This window comes from Zalophus californianus, chromosome 16 (genome assembly GCF_009762305.2).
Source record: "Zalophus californianus isolate mZalCal1 chromosome 16, mZalCal1.pri.v2, whole genome shotgun sequence".
In the NCBI taxonomy this organism is placed as follows: domain Eukaryota; kingdom Metazoa; phylum Chordata; class Mammalia; order Carnivora; family Otariidae; genus Zalophus; species Zalophus californianus.
The window spans coordinates 42475613-42488005 of record NC_045610.1 but is presented as its reverse complement, the minus strand read 5'-3'; positions in this window follow the sequence as shown (position 1 = coordinate 42488005).

Here is a 12393-nt window from a genome sequence, read left to right as displayed (position 1 = left end):
TGACTTTTACTAACCTTTAAGTGGTTTATCTTTTCCTTCTATTGTGCTAGCAGTGTCTGGGACTTTTTCACCAAAAAATCCGACACTGGCACGTTGTCGCCGATAGCTTGAAATATCGTATGTGCTCCTCAGTACGTGGAAAATAATTAGTTACCAGGCCTGCCACTAGAACTGGTTATTGAAAGCACTAATGAAGCACATTTACTACTATATTACACACATGAACATTTTGATAACCACTTCAATATCGTTGGCTTTCTTTTAGGCATATGTGTATTATTTTGTATATTGAAAAGACGATTATTCCGAGAAGAGGTCCATAAGCTTTACCAGACTGCTAAGTGGTCAATGGTACCGAGGTAGGGGGGGGTCCCTCTGCCAGTGCCCCCCACATCCTTCTCCTCCACCGCTTCCCGGAGGACGCAGTACCGCTTTTAGCCACAGGGAGGCGCTGCGAAGGGGCTGGGGGGAACACACACACACACACACACACACACACACACACACACACACACACACACACACACACACACACACACACACACACACACACACACACACACACACACACACACACACACACACACACACACACACACACGAGGGAGCCCTGACACATCGTTTTTCAAAATAGCTCTGTCGGGGGTTATTTGATTGCAAGGTTCATACTGGTCGCAAGCAAACTTTTACGCAATTCAGGAATGTTAAAAAATAAATGAGGGGCGCCTGGGTGTCTCAGTCGTTAAGCGTCTGCCTTCGGCTCAGGTCGTGATCCCAGGGTCCTGGGATCGAGCCCTGCATCGGGCTCCCCGCTCCGCGGGGAAGCCTGCTTCTCCCTCTCCCACTCCCCCTGCTTGTGTTCCCTCTCTCGCTGTGTCTCTCTGTCAAATAAATAAATAAATAATCTTTAAAAAAATAAATAAATGAAAAAAATGGGAGTGTTTCCTGTAATTCCCCTCTCCCTTGGAAAACCAGGGTTAACATTGTGGAGCATATGTGCTTCCACATGTACAGCTGGAATTTTTCTCACTTGCTGGGTTAATATTTGAAGCATTAACTCAGTTGTTCTGGGAGGGGAGATTGTGTGTGTGCATTGTATGAGTGTGTGTGTGTGTGTGTGTGTGTGTGTGTGTGTGTGATTCTGGCAACGTGGGGAGACGTGTCTCAATTTCACAATGGGCATTGAATGAGCAGGGGCCCCAGGACCGAACTCCATCACAAGTACAGACAACAGAAGTTTGGGCACCTGGGCGGCTCAGTTGGTTAAGCGTCTGCCTTCGGCTCAGGTCATGACTCCAGACTCCCACTCCCTGCTCAGCGGGGAGGCTGCTTGTCCCCCTCCTCCGGCTTGTGCTCTCTCTCCCGATTTCTGTCTGTCTCTCTCAAATAAATAAATGAAATCTTTTTTTAATAAATAAAATCTTTTTAAAAATATCAAAAGGTAATCCGCTTTTGCGGTTTTAAAAACACAGATTAAAATAATATTTATTCTAGCCTTTGATCATTATCTCTTTCTTTCCTGTTTTTGTCCTTATACAGAATAAACTCTGATCTTCTTACTTTTCTTAAATCCTAAGTGATTTATTTTAAGCAGGGGCCAGTATCTGACACTTCATTGTTTTCTAGTGTCACGGCACCTGAGCACTGACATTTTGAAATATGTGTTATGCGGTTACAAATTGTTTTCCTTTTATTTTTTTCCCTCTATTACAGTTCAGGTATGGTATTGTGATTTTTAAAGTGTACGAGAAGGCATATTATTTATGGTTGTCATTTACGGAGAGTAAAGGAAGTGTTACCAAAAATTGTATTTTTATGAATACAGTGTTGGGTCCAGTATGCATCATTCCTGTTCCCTTCATGCGTATTATGAAGTCCTTCCCTCTACCCTCCCAGCCCCACACGTACCCAGGAGCTAGGCTTGAGGACTGCATTAAAAACAGATCGTCAGGCTCAAAAGTGGTGCATGAGTTGGGGAGAAGGGCCTTGAGTGGAACCTTAATGTGAGCACTGCAGCTAGTCCTACCCCATGGGGTATATGAGGAGCAATGGATAGCCCCCCCACCCCCCACGATGGGTTTGGGGATCTGAGAGGAGAGCGTACTTGTGTCCTGCTTCTTACCTAGAGTATTGGGAGGTGCTCTGCCATCACAGGATGGACTCCTGGCTCTGTGACCCTGTGGCAGCCTCATCACATCCTCATGACATCTGTGAGCCTGGTGGTGCTGTGGCTGGGGCGGTGGGATGGGCGGCAGACCCAGGCAGGAAGGAACAGCCACACCGCATCCCAGAGGAAGTGGAGAGCCCAGTGGATGCTGCTGGCATGGGCAGGTAATGGTAAAGGCTGCCCCCTGCTTTCCTAGGTCCTGATGGTAATTAACAACCTCCAGGACTTAGAACCACTTTAGAGAGGAAGGAGAACTGGGGAGAACTGTCAAGTTTCCTTGGAGCCATCTGAGAAAACCTGCATCGAAACTGAAGTCCCAGCTGTGGGGTAGGGTTTAGTAAGACCTGTTAGCAGGATGGACAACATCTGGCCAGACAAGAGCCCAGCTAGGCAGTCACCCAATCTGGTTCCCCTCTGCATTGGACTTGCTTGGACTAAGTCACTTCCGCTGATCTAAGATGGCAATTTGTTCCTCTTAAATCAGAGTTTCTCAACATCAGCACTACTGACATTTTGGCCTAGCTAATTCTATGTTATGAGGGGCTGTCCTGTGCATTATAGGATGCTTAGCCACATCTCTGGCCTCTACCCACTAGATGCCGGTAGTCTCCTCCCTGCCCAACACCCCACCTCCCCAGTTGTGACCATCAAAAATGTCTCTAAGCATTGTCAAATGTCCCCCTGGGAGGCAAACCTACTCTGGGTTGAGAGCCACTGCTTTAGGGAGATGATGACTGATACAGATGATGACTGAATCGATGAAAAAAAAAGTATACATTGTGTTCATACAGGTGCGCTCACAAGGCTTTGGATGGAGCAGAGTGGGCAGAATTAGGCAGATTTTCTGCAGTCCCAGGCCTTGCTAGAAGACTGCAGCCCCCCGCCCCCCACAATGGGGCTGGGGCCGTCCCTGTCACACTCCAGCTGCAGAAGCAGTCCAGAACACACACTCTTCAGGCGAGCCAGCTCCCAGGAGAGAGAGAAGAACAGAGGGCTAGGTGAGACATGCCTTGTTTCTCCTTCCAAATTCATCAAGCAAGTAAGCAAAGGCATAGAGAAAGACCAAGGGTGTTATGCCAGTGGGCCTCTCTCCCTTCTTGGAAGGAAACATCAGGAGTGGGGATGAAGTGTCCCCCACAAAGATGGATGAGCCACAGGCTGGAAAAAGCCTGCATCCCTGAATCACCGCTTGGGAGAAAGCTGCCCCGACAGTTCCCCAGGCTGCAGCAGACTTGGTGTGAGCCAAAGATAGACTTCCAAGTGTTTAGCCACTGAGATCTTACAGTTTGTTTGTTGCTGTGTCATAGCCTAAACCACCAGAGAATTTGTTTTCTCACCCACATCCCATTCTCTAGCCTACCTACGGCTCCCCCAGCCCCAGCCAGTTGCGAACTCAATCTTTCAACCTCCTCCACTGAAGCAAATCTGAAAACTCCTTTTGAGATTTTTATGTTGACTCAGTGATGGACTTTTTACTTCTAGGAATGACCGTGAGATGAAGGGAGAGGGCAGCCCAGAACACGGGGTGATTAGGACCATCCTGTCAGAAGCTGGATGAAACAGACATGTATTTTAAAATCTTCGCAAAAACTTTGAAAGCTAAATGTAGTAGTGGGGTCCCCTGGGTTACAGAATCTATCCCCAGAATAGAGAAAGGATATTAGTGGATAAACTAGTGAAATCCTAATAAAGTCTGGAGTTTTCGCTAATAGTCATGTACCGATGTTAATTGCGTCGTTGTGACAAATGTGTTGGGTTATGTAAGATGTTAATATTAGGGGGAAACAGAGTGAAGGATATTCAGGTACTTTCTGCACTATCTGCAACTTTTCCGGAAATCTAAAATTATTTCACAATATAAGGTTTTTTTTCTTTTAAAGCAAGCAGTGAAGAGCGAACATGAGTGTGAGGGGTTACCAGGCCAAGGTCTACACGTAGAAACCCAGAGAGATGAACTGAGCATGCAAGGTGCTTTTGTCCTTGAGAGTATTTACTGATTCGGAAGCAGCAGCAGAGGGGATGAGCTAGGAGTCTGTGGCCCTCCAAGAGTCGGGAATCTGGTATATTTCTCCAAAATAGCGCCCTCCTGCTATTTTTTTTTTAAAGATTTTATTTATTTGGGCGCCTGGGTGGCTCAGTTGGTTAAGCAACTGCCTTCGGCTCAGGTCATGATCCTGGAGTCCCGGGATCGAGTCCCGCATCGGGCTCCCTGCTCAGCAGGGAGTCTGCTTCTCCCTCTGACCTTCCTCTCTCTCATGCTCTCTACCATTCTCTCTCTCTCAATAAATAAATAAAAATCTTTAAAAAAAATAGCAGGAGCAGCCTTAACACAACTATTCTTACTCTGTTTAAGGAGGTACAAGTCAAGCTTGAAATGTTGGGCAGACGAGTGGAAAATATACAAAATGACATAGCAGGTTTGAAGAAGAATGACATAAAATTCCAGGACTGAAAAAAAAAGTGATAATGAAAATGAAGAATCCAATGCACGAGGTTTAGATTAGACACAGTTGAAATGGTCACAGTGAACTGAAAGATGGGTCGGAAGAAACCATCCGGAAGGAAGCACAGAGAAACGAAAGGATGATAAACAGACAGGAGGACATAAGAGAAACGGGGAATAAAGTGAGAATGTCTAGAATACAGTTTATTGGAGACTCATGGAGAAAGAAGACAGAGAATGTGACCCAGCAGTCAGAAAAGAAAGAATTGCAAAGAAGTTTCCGAATGTGTTGAAACATGCGGTATGTTCTTTGATACATTGTGTGTGGGGTGTGTGTGTGTGTGTGTGTGTGTGTGTGTGTGTGTGTGTGTGTGTGTGTGTTTCTAATGGGGGAGTTGCTAGAACCGGCAGCCCAGGGCATGGGCCCCTCTTGCCTGGGTCGAAAGGAGGTACGGTATGGACACCTGATGGGTGACAGGTGGCACAGTAGAGTAGTGGGGGAAGGGTAGTCTTTTCATCAAGTAGTAAAAGAAGATTATGCTGAGTGAAGGAAGCCAGGCTTACAAAAGACACATTGTATGATTCCATTTAGAAAAGTTTACAAACAGACAAAAAGAATGGCATTGTATTGGGATACATACACTTCGATGGTAAAACCGGAGAGCAGAGGTAATTACTATGGATGTCAGGGCAGTGGTTGAATTTGTCATCGGGGGGGGGGGAGTGGGGGGGTCGGGGATGCCCTTCTGGGGCCCACAGTGTAGTCCCCTCCCCTCCCCAGGTGGTGGCTCCACGAGTGTTCACTTTTGACTGATTTGTGAAGTTGTCTTGTTCATGCACTTTCCTGCGTGCCATCCTGTTTCACAAATCTAAACTGTGTTTTTGAGACGGAGTAACAAAAACAATAAATAGGACAAGTTATCAGGGAAAAAAAAGTAGTTACAAGTACTTTCCCTTGTTCTCCTTGAGGGGTAAATGAGCTGAGATCGTCCTTTCTTTAGACCCTTCTGACTCACTCTCTTGATGCCTGTTTGGGAGGGAGCCCATTTCTCCTCTTGGAATTATTCCCTGTTCCCTTCCGTGTCTGGGCTGAGTGCCAAACCAAAGGAGGTAGACCTGTAGCCTCAAGGGTTCTTTGTGTCACCTCTTTGAAGATCATTGGCATTCTGTCCTTTTCAGAGTTCCTTCCTCTCCCCTACTTTGCCTGTAAAGACAGATCCCATGCACCTGGGTGGCTTATTCAGTCAAGCGTCTGCCTTCGGCTCAGGTCATGATACCAGGGTCCTGGGATCGAGCCCCGTGTCAGGCTCCCTGCTCAGCGGAGAGTCTGCTTCTCCCTCTCCCACTGCATCCTGACCAAGCCCTGGCCCGATTGTGCCACTCGCGCCTGGGCCCCCCGCCATCTTGGCCAACTCTGCCCTGAGTCACCTTCTCTGTCCTGGGGTGCAGCCCTCTCCCAGCTCTCTAACCCAGATTCTCATCCACCCAAACCTCCCTCTCTTTCTCTCTCTGCCTACTTTTCCTTCCAACCTGCTTGCCCAAATAACCCCTGGGCTAAAGGACAGATACATATAAACGTTTTGGTAAATAATATGCTAAATGCTCTTCCAGAAAGTTTGCACCAATTAATCCTCCTTCCAGTATAAACCTGTTGATTTCCCTACGTCCTTGACCACAATGTGGTCAACAAACTTACACATTTTTGTGTTTTAGTAGGTGAAAAGGGACATCACTTTTTATTTTCGTTTTGATTCCTTTGATTATGAGTCAAGTTGGGCATCTTTTTGCATGTTTGTTGACTGTATCTTTTTCTTTTCTAGCAAAGTATTTTTTTAGCCATTTTTCTTTTTTTCCATCTTTTTGATTTGTGTGAATGTTTGTAAATTAAAGAATTTAAGTATTGATCATACTGCATGCCATATCCTACCACGTTACAAATACTATTTTTGTCCATAAAAGTGTTTACATTTCACTTAGTCACATGTATCTTTTTCTTTATAGATTTGGGTTTGGATTTTAGCTTAGAATGGCCTTCCCTCACTCCAAGATTATAAAAATAAATCTACTGGAGAAGTATTTTCGTGTGAGGAGTGAGGTGGGGATCCAGCTTTCTTTTTTTCTTTTTGCATAAAGAGTAGCTAGTTGTCCCCACACTATTTTTTTTTAGTAATTCCTCCCCCCACACTTATTTATAATGTCATCTTTCTAAAAAGTTAAATTACCATATACATGAGGATTATTTCTGCACTTTCTAATCTGTTCTATTTGTCTAGCTGTTGATGGTTTCTTCAGTATTAAACTTTAAAAAATTGTTTTCATGTCAGAAATGTTTCATATCGGATGGGGCTAGCACCTTGCACACCACACCACCTGGTCCTATAACTCTTCTTTTCTAGAATTTTCCTGCTGTTCACCAATGCTTATTTTTCCAGATGAATTTTGGTCGCATTTTATTTTATTTTAATTTTTTTAAAGATTTTATTTATTTATTTATTTATTTATTTATTTATTTATTTATTTATTTATTTATTTATTTATTTGACAGAGAGAGAGAGAGCACAAGCAGGGGATGCAGCAGGCTCCCCACAGGGATCCTGATGCGGGGCTTGATCCCAAGACCCCGGGATCATGACCTGAGCTGAAGGTAGACGCTTCACCACCTGAGCCACCCAGGCGCCCTGAATTTTGGTAGCACTTTAAAAGTTTCATCTGAAGATCCTTTTTATACTTTAATTGGGATTGCATCAGGTTTGGAGAGGATTTTAGAGCGAAATGACATATTTACGACATTAAGCTATTCTTCTCTGTATCTTTTGAGTTACTGTTTATTGTATATATGTTTTACTAGTGTTTTTAAGGTCCCTTCCCCCACATATCAATGAGTATTCAATCTTTTGGTCACTCTCTTAGTTTGCAATTTTTTCTTCCATTATACACTATAATTATCTATCTCTGTTCATAAGAAAGTTATTGAATTTGTAATATGAATTGCATATTCTGCTCTCTTAATCTCCTCAGTACTTCTATTTCTATTTATTTATTTTTAAAGATTTTATTTATTTATTCGAGAGAGAGACAGAGAGAGCACAAGTAGGGGGAGCGGCAGAGGCAGAGGGAGAAGCAGGCTCTCCACTGAGCAGGGAGCCCGACATGGGGCTCGATCCCAGGACCCTGGGATCATGACCTGAGCTGAAAGCAGATGCTTAATGGACTGAGCCCCCCAGGCGCCCTATGCCTGTTTTGCTTTTGTCTCATCCACTCACATTGGCCGCCACACCCAGAGCAATGTTAAATAACTCTTGTGGTGATGGCAGGCACCTTGAGGTTGGACTATTATGTTCATGCAGTTAGGGTTGACATGGCTTCTTGGCCAACTGATTCCTTCTCATTATAAAATATCCTCCCTTATCCCTGGTAATATTCCTCGTTTTGAGGTCTACTTTGCCTGACATCAAAGTAGTCACTTCAGCTTTCTTAATTAGTATTTCCAAGGTAAATCTTTAATCCTTCATTTTCTTTCATCATATCTGTATTTTTATGTTCAAAGTGAGTTTCTTCTAGCTGGCATACAGTTAAGTCTTGCTTTTTAAATCCAGTCTGATGATCCCTTATAAGTGGAGGCTTTAGTCCATTTGCTTTTTATAAAAACAACTTTATTGAGATATAATTTACATACCATAAAATCCCTCCATTTAAAGTGTACAATTCAATGGTTTTTAGTATATACAGAGATTGAAGAGTAACATTTTTAGTAGATTCACAGAGATTAGTATATTCAACAGACAGTTGTAAAACCAGCACCATAATCTAATTTTAGAGCATTTTCATCATCTTAAAGAGAAAGCTGGTACCCATTAGCATTCACTCCTCACCTCCATTCCCCCAGCCTAGCCAACCGTACCTCTTTCTGGCTCTGTAAATTTGCTTAGTCTGGAATCTTCATATTCATGGAATCATACAATGTGTGGTCTTTTATGAATGACTTCTTCCATTTAGCATCATGTTTTGAGGTTCTTCCACATTGTGGCACATATCACGACTTCATTTCTTTTTATTATTTCATTTCTTTTTATTCCATTGTATGGGGATGCCCCGTTTTATATATCCATTTATCAGTTGATAGACATTGGGTTTTTTTCCACTTTTTGGCTATCACAAATAATGCTGCTTGAACCTTCTTGTACAGGTTTTTGTGTTTTCATTTTCCTCTCTTGGGGTACATATCTAGGAGTGGAATTGCTGGATCATGTGGTAACTCTACGTTTAACCTTTTGTTCACCTTCATTTTTGAAAGATATATTTTTTAAATTTTTTATTTATTTTTTTAACAGAGAGAGAGACAGCGAGAGAGGGAACACAAGCAGGGAGAGTGGGAGAGGGAGAAGCAGGCTTCCCGCCGAGCAGGGAGCCTGATGCGGGGCTGGATCCCAGGACCCTGGGATCATGACCCGAGCCGAAGGCAGACGCTTAACGCGTGAGCCACCTAGGCGCCCTTGAAGGATATATATTTTTTAAGATTTTATTTATTTATTTGACAGAGAGAGACACAGCGAGAGAGGGAACACAAAGCAGGGGGAGTGGGAGAGGGAGAAGCAGACCTCCCGCTGAGCAGGGAGCCCGATGTGGGGCTCGATCCCAGGACCCTGGGATCATGACCCGAGCCGAAGGCAGACGCTTAACGAGTGAGCCACCCAGGTGCCCCCTTGAAAGATATTTTTAAAAAATTATGTATGGGTGCATCTATAGAATGAATATTAATTTTTTACTTTTTATTCTATTCACAGATTACTTTACATGGAGTTACAGTAATAGATTTCCAAATAGTAAACCATTTAATTTCCAAATACTAAGCGCTTTTTAGAATACACTCTACTTGATCATGGTGTATTATTTTTTGGTGTTCTGGTGAAACTGTCCGCTCATACAGTTTTCAGGATTTTTTCGTAAGTGAGATAGGTTTGTTGGGTTGGGTTTCTTTGTTTTTTGCTTTCTTCAATAGGTTTTAATCTCAATGCTATGTTTACTTCATAAAAAGAATTTTGAAGATTTCCTTCTGTCTCTATGTTTTAGAAGAAGTACGGGTACCTGTTTAAGTGTTTGGTTGAATTCTCCTGCAGAGCTATCCAGTGCTTTTTGAAGGAGAAATTTTTTGACAACTCTACTCCATTTTTAAAAAAATTTTAACTAGGCTCCATGTCCGGCATGGGGCTTGACCTCATGACCCTGAGACAGAGAGTCACATGCTTTACTGACTGAGCATGGGGCCCCCAACAACTCTACTCTATTGAAATGGGTCTGTTCATAGTTCTCCTTCTTCTGGGATAATTTAGGTAATACGCATAATAACAATAATACTTTGGGTTTCTGGACCAGTCAAGTCCTCCTGTGCAGTGACAGCATCAAGATCACAACACCCCACGAATGATACAGTATGTGTTTTTCTGTCTGCCTTCTTTCATTCAGCATAATATATTTTGACATTCACCTACGTTGTTGCATGGTGGGGATAATCTTTGGATAGTAGTTTGTTTCTTTTTAATGATGAGCAAATATACCACCATATGGCTATACCACAGTTCATCCGCTCACTTGTTGAAGGACATCTGGATTGTTCTCCATTTTTGATTATCATGAATAAAGATGCATTGGATATTCTTATACAGCTGTTGTGGCCAGATGGTTTTATTTCTCTCGGATTAATACCAAGGGATGGAATTGCGGGATCACACAGTAGATGTATGTTTACTTTTTCAAAGGAGCTGCCAAACAGTTTTCCAAAGTGGTGGTACCACGTTATATGCACATAGCAGTTGGAGAGTTCCAGTTGCTCCTCATCTTTGGCACCTTAGGTGTTAGGAGTACTCTTTGCTCTCACCCTCTAGTGCATGCACAGTGATACCTGCTAGGGGGCTGTAATTTCTATTTCCTGATGACAAACGATATGGGATGAGCACTTTTTCTTATGCTTATTAGCTATTTATATTCTTTTGTGAAGTGTGTGTTCACATCTTTTGCCGGGTTTTTTTGGCTGTGTTGTTTGTATTTTGTTATTGAGTTGCAGGAGTTCTTTATTCCAGATACAGGTCCTTTGCCAGATATATCTGCTATGAATATTTCCTCTCAGTCTGTGGCTTGCCTATTTTCTTGACAGTGTTTTCTGATAAACAGAAGTTTTAAATTTAGATGGTCTATTTATAAATTTTTTTAGGGTCTCTGCTTTTGATGTCCTTTCTAAGAAATCTTTGCCTACCAAAAGACTAAGAAGATATTCTCCTATGTTTTCTTCTAGAAGATTTATCAGTTAAGTTTATGTTTTGGACTATGGTCCCTCTCAAATTGAACTTTGTTTGTGGTGTGGGTAGAGATTGCAGTCTCCCCTCCCCCCACCCACTTCACATGAATACCCAGTTGTTTCAGCAATCATTTGTTGGTGAGCTCATCAAAAATCATTTGACCTTTTATCAGATGGCTCTTGGTATCTCTCCAACACTAAGCTCCCAGGTGTAAATATGTCTCATGCAGTGTTTTCTGTACTCAAAGTGAGTCCCCAAGACAAGGAGCATCACATCACCCGGGAGCTTGTTAGAAATGCAGAAACCAGCACCACTCCAGCCCCATGCAACCTCCAGATAATTCACAGGCACATTACGTTTTGAGAAGCACTGGTGTACATCATTTTTTATGAGGGAGGGGGAATGTCACCGTGACACACTCTGCCATTGACAGCCTCCCCATGTACTGCAGGCTGCGGGGTCCTGGGAACTCATTTCCACTTCTTAATATGCTAGACTTACTCCCAGACGCAGTCTCAGGGTCCACCACTCCCGACAAGGGCTGCTGCGCGTTCCTTGCTGCTGGGAGACAGGGAGGGAACTCACTCGCTTACTCCTCACTCTCTAATACCCACAGCCACCTGCTCACTCACCCAGCAGCTTCTGCCCTCTCTTCCATACACATCTTCCACCCCTGAACCTTAGTTTCTTCAATTACGGAGCCCAGATAATAATGGTGTCTATCTCCGGCGCTAATGTGATGCAAAGTGATCTGAGGAGTACCTGGGCATAAAGACAGCACAATAAAACTAAGTGATCTTCACGGCCATTTCAGAGCCCGTTGCCCAGGAGAAGCCCCTGCATACAAGCTGCCTTGCCCCTCCCCGCCCCTCACTCCCGCTCCGCAGCCCCACCCCCAACACCCGGGCAGAACTGAGCCTTGCAGTCTTCCCAGCTCGACTTCTCCTCCCTCCCTTCTCCGCGCCCCCAGGGCACAGTGCACCGATAAATCTTCCCCGGCACGCTGCATTGTTACAGCCACTTGCCCTCGCCTCTGACTGGTGCCCCGTCCGGCACGAGAGTTCCTCAAATCCAGGTTGTCTGTCTTGGTGGTCTTTGAAGCCCCAGCCCCCGGCACAGTGCCTGGTACTTGGAGAGGACTCCATAAATGTTTGCGATTTTGGATAATACGTGAAGCAAGCGTCCAGCCCTCAACTCGCGGGGGGTGGGGCATGTGCGGGCGGCGGGGGGCAGAAGGGGAGGCTGGCCATGTGCCGCCTAGAAGGACACAGGCGGGGGCTGCTCGGGGCTCGGTGGGTGGGCGCCGGGGCGGGGGCATAGGGGGCCCGAGAGCGGAGCCCGGGTCCGCAGAGGACTGGCGGGGTTGGGACGCCCAGGCTCCCCGCGCTCCTCCCACGCCTCCTCCCGCGCCCTCTTCCCCCGCCTCCTCCCGCGCCCCGCCCGCTCCGGCTCCACCGTCCCCGCCCCGCGCGGCCGCGGCAGGGAGGGGC